Source organism: Chlamydotis macqueenii, chromosome 21, assembly GCF_036417535.1.
Source record: "Chlamydotis macqueenii isolate bChlMac1 chromosome 21, bChlMac1.mat, whole genome shotgun sequence".
NCBI classification, from domain to species: domain Eukaryota; kingdom Metazoa; phylum Chordata; class Aves; order Otidiformes; family Otididae; genus Chlamydotis; species Chlamydotis macqueenii.
In genome coordinates, this window is record NC_141576.1 from 1,954,860 (window position 1) to 1,960,188 (window position 5,329).

Genomic DNA, 5,329 nt, shown 5'->3' on the forward strand with positions numbered 1-5,329 from the left:
TACAAAACCCTAGCATCCAGAGGTATGTGACTTTCTCTCACACCTTAGTAGGGATCAGTTTATAAGGAGATACAAAGTGGAACAGAGAAAGTGTTGTTACCATGGTAACAATACTTAAAACACACCATACTAAAGATGATGTCAGCACCACGTCCTCTTTGGTTTTGATTGCTTCAGGACACCGAACTGTTTATACATTTGATGTAGCTGTTCAACACCTGCAGGAGAACCCGAGAGCTGGGATATAACTACCCTATTGTTCACACAGTCCCCGATCTTCCTGAAGTATCTAGAGAGCAGCAACCACTAGAACATCTATGCAGATGACCCAGCACATTCAATTACATCAATACTAAACACAACAAGTCATCTTAGTGCAACCTGAACAAGTTGTTGGGAGCTCATAGTCAGTACTGAGGAAAGACTGTGCAAAACCTCAGGATGGCAGGAAGCTAAATTAGATAACAGAGTCTCATCTAATCCTAGCACAGTGTTTTTAAGGTACACGTAATCGATGGTAAAGCAAACATATGCAGAGACAAAAAATACACAGCTTTTCATCTTTAGAATCAGTTCCTTCTCAATGAAGAGCTGAAGGTCAATTTGACATGGTAGGCAGCTAAGACATAGCAACCAAACTTGTGAGAAAGGTAGTAATATCCTTGAATACTATATTCTCTCAGCACAGCGTCCCAGGTATAGCCATGGCTATTCCAGGTTCTCCAAGGGAAATATGAAAACAAAAATATTCACAGCCCTGAATCAAATAGTGTCCCAGGCAAGTGAGGTACCAGCTAGACTGTTTACTTTTCAGGGCTGAAACTCTGTGACTATAAATTTCTCCCAGACTTGAGAAACTTTCCCAAGAAGAAAAGCATTGCATAAAAACTCCAGACCAGCTCGCTTCCCTCTATAGTGGAACCACAATCGTCTGTGCAGTTTGAGATGCCTTATGCCTGAGGAAGCACCTCTCTAGTAAACAGTCATTCGTGGGGTCTTAAAGTTCACAGTAAAAACATCCTAAAAGGAGGCAGATCTCCAGATTGGCTACTCAAGTCTCACCCCTCCGGGATCCAAGCGTAAAAATCTATGATTTGAGGCTTTTTAAAAACTACAACCCATTGCAAGTTCTTTACAAATCCAAATTCCAGTAACAGAAGAACCTCCTTTAGCTACAAAGCAAGCAAAAAGGGAAAAATCCTTTCAAAGCAGCCCAATACAGACAGCAAATGCCTCGTTGCTTCGTGTGTTTTGTGTCTCAATTGCTTTGGGGAAGGGTGTGTTTTCTAGTAACTGAAAACTCCTACTATTTCTCAATTTCTGGAAAAAGAAATCCCCAGATCAATGTTCATCTTCACATTATTGTAATCAGAGATTACACTTTTTAAGCTAATTTTTAGGATAAGGGTCTAATGGATTGTGAACTAGAGCAGCAGATGAAAGACTAGCACATGAAAATTTCTGCAGGCAGTGACTGCCATTGTAGCTTTGACAAGTCACAGCACTTTCCTGTGCCTCAGTTTCCACATCAAGGTATAAAGGAAGTGAACTTCTCTTAGCAATTTCTAGTTGAAATGCACTGCAGAAATAAATTTTTTAAAAAATTAATATTTTAGTAAAATGTGAGATTTAGGGAAAAAAACAACAACAACAACAAAAACCCGCTTATATTTTGCATGATCAGATCTCCTTTACCATAAAGGCTGTAAGGTGATACTGAGACTGTGCCAGAAACCAAAATAGGTGTTTCCCCTTAGGGCAATGAACAGAACAGAGACCTCACTGCACTAGCAGAGCGCTGTCAAAATGACGGATTACTCTGTTCCAGTGACCACACAAAGTTGCTCAAGACAATCAAAATTAATAGTTCTGCAAATATGTCCTTTACAGTTGCTGATGCTTCTCCTCTTACAGAAGAATAGCACTTTTTTTGCTGGGGTTTTGTTTTCCTACCTTCTTACAGCACAGCAACTAGATATTTCTTACCAGATTTTCCATCATGAAGAGAAACATCTAGCAAAACCAAGATACATCATTCTTAAACCCAAATCATACTGTGTGGGATTGCTATCTCTGTGTCTATCATTATGTATTTTATAGCTCATGTCTCCCCTCACAAATCTCAGCACAAACCAGAAATGTATCATGTCACAAGATCCTTTCACACCCATAAGAGTCCTTTACAAAATATTCAAGTTTTTCACCCTGAGCATGTCTGTACTAAGAGGATAATTCTGCTCTCTCACACATGATTACAGCTCCCTTGACTGTCTCTAATATTAGCTCTGCTTGCCCCTCTGTAGTGAGGGGGAAGTTGCCAACAAATGCACCAGGTAGAAGAAAAACTTATTTCCTTCTGAGTTAAAAGGTATGAAAGGATTCCCTTCAGGAATGTCCACATCAAATTTTCCCAGTGTATTTCATCAGCTGAAGCGTTCAATAGTTTATTTCACCAGTACCTTAAGAACAATGACCAATATCAGCTGCTTTGTGTCCAGCACATGGGATTTTGTTATTTGCTCTCTGTATATTCTGTATCATTTAATTGTCTGAAAGGACACACTGATGGGATATTAATTAGTTGCAACAATTGTTCCTAAGCTTGTCAGCCATTCTCCGGTTGTATTCAGAGCCTGTTTTCACTCTGCCTCACTGTCAGGCACATCCTATTGGCTTCCAATTTGCTTGGTTACACCTGAAAAAGACCTAAGAGACTTAAATTATGTGCTGTGTTTGCCAGACAGTCCAAATTTGAATCTTAAGAGGATAAAAACAACTGTTCCCAATAGAAAGTGGTATTTATAGTCAGGTATTAATAATCCGTTACTTCTCTGCAATAATGGCAAACTTCTGGATGACTGCTTTGGGTTGTGCACTGCTATTGCTCACCCAGGTGCTGACTTAGTGCAGAAAAACAGGTAAAGACATCATTTAAAATAGAATCTGGAGGAACACGATAAACTTACTAATCCATTTTCTCCCTTTTCTTACCTTCTCTAACCCAAACCAGGCTCAGCGCTACCTAAACCATTTGTCACTGATACCTGCCTGAGAACTGACAATGGAAGTATTTTCATTACAAATAGCAAGCAGTTAATTTCAGAGCTAAACTGCAAGAGTAAGAGGAATACAAAATATTTGTCACTACTGAGTTTCCAGTCTAAGGTTCAGATCAGCCTAACATAACCTTTAGAAAATTCAAGCCAATGCCACTGCTACACCCAAGTACGTTCCTTGTACTTCCTATTGGAAACAGTACACCTTCTCCTCAGCTCTGCCAAGGAAGCGAAGCCTTTAGAGATACAGGAAAAGATTCTTGATCTAGTTCCCACTTCCTCTCCAAATTAAAAAAAAAGAAAGGGATGTAGTATTTTCTTATTATTAGGTTAATGCTTTCGGAAGGAACCTATTAATTTTCTCATGACATACGAGAGATCTATGTTCTTGGTGCTCATCTGTGACCTCAATTAAGTTGCTTTGGGCCATGCTCCAATCATTTATTGCAGATGTTACTTAGGACTTTGTAAGTCCTCTGTCTCTTGGGGACCTGGGGGGCTCGGGTCTGCCCCCTGACTAGCAGGCAGGCAGGCTCACTCACAGCCCTCCTAGCCTCAGAGACCCTGTTAGTCACAATGGCTACAACAGGCAACCATAGAAAGCAGTAGGAATAAAGCCTTTAGATTCTTGGCATCTTGATTCCCCACCTGTAAAACAGGCAAAATAACGCCCGTCAGTATCTTCTAGCCACATTAAAAGAATAACTGCATTAATCCTATGAGGCGCTTGCCTGTTGCAATGCTATGGACCTTAACTAGGTCAGCTTTCCTCAGAACCAGCCACACGGTATGGTAACAATAAAACTGTTCAGCAGTAAGGAAGATTCACATACGTAGGTGTCCTGGTTTAGCCCCACTCAGCAGCCAAAATACCACGCGGTCGCTCGCACACTCCGCCCTTGCCACCTCCCCCTCCCCAGTGGGCTGGGGAGGAGAATCAGGAAAGAAATGCAAAACTTGTGAGATGGGATACAAAGAGTTTAACAGAACAGCAGAGGAAGATAAAACAATAACAGAATAAACTCAAGCATGTAATTTCCAGTACAATAGCTCACGGTGGATCCTGATGCCCAGCTCCTCCTAAGAAGCAGAACCTGTCCCTCAGCACTGTCCCCACTTCATACCCTGAGTATAACCAGCCACAGGGGCCACCAGCTCCAGCGCCTCTCCCAGCTCAGGTGAGAATTAACTCTATCCTAGCCAGAACCAGGACAGTAGGAAACAAACCTTTTCTGAGCTGTAGAACTTCCTGCAAACAGAAATAAGAGATCACTCAACTCATCTTAACTGTATAGCTTTGTCCGTATAAGCAGCCTTCCCTTCTGTAGCTAGTTTTCACATATGGACACCCAGGATCCTCAAGTGCATCTATTTCTTTCAGATCTTTGTGTTCTTATACTTCTCTTCAGATGGTGGGATGAGAATAGCTGCCCTCACACTTGACAGAAGCCTAAGATAACATGACTCACGGGGGGGGGGGGGGGGGGGAATAAAAATAAAAATAAATTTTAAAAGGTAAATTCTCATAGGGGTTTTGAGGCAGAATACAGACCAGAAGAGGAGGCTTAGACTGCTGGCGGAAGAAACTGGCATTCATTGTTTCCTAACCCATTCACGGAAGCAGGTCTGCATTCAAATTCTTGGAACATTCCGCATGTGCGTTCCCAGTAAACGGGGCTGCCACAAAGAAATCCCTGCTCTGCCCTCCGCACTTCCTCCTGAACACATACAAAACTTGGAGTGCTGGTGAAACACTCAGGTCGAGAGAGGTACCAACTTTAAAATTTATGTAGTGTGAACTTTGGCAGTGAGTTATACTAGCTCGATAAACCAGCCTGCAGGGAAAAAAAAAAAAAAAAAACAAAAACCCTACAAAACCAAAAACCTGCTTCTCCCCATTCCAAAGTCAGTTCTGGAAAAGAATAAAATAAAAAGCAAGGGAAATCACATGCCTGTCCTGCTTTTGCTTTTACAGTCTTTCCTAGTTGTTAGCAGATAGATTTCCAGGCAGTAGCATAAAAGAATTCTGTGCATAGCCTGCAACAATCTATAAATCTGTGTTTTCAAAAAGCAGCTGTTCCTGCACATTGTGCCCAAAAGCTGCCAGCGCTCTCAGGGCCAGAGGGTTTCAATAGCTTTGCACCTCTCTGACTTCCCGCTCCTTCTGTGAGCGCGGTGGCCAAATAACCTGGTGGCAGATGTCAGGAAAGCTGGAGGAAACTCAGGAGAAGCTGCAGCAGAGCGCAGCCTGTGCCGCTTGCGGGCTCGGAGCG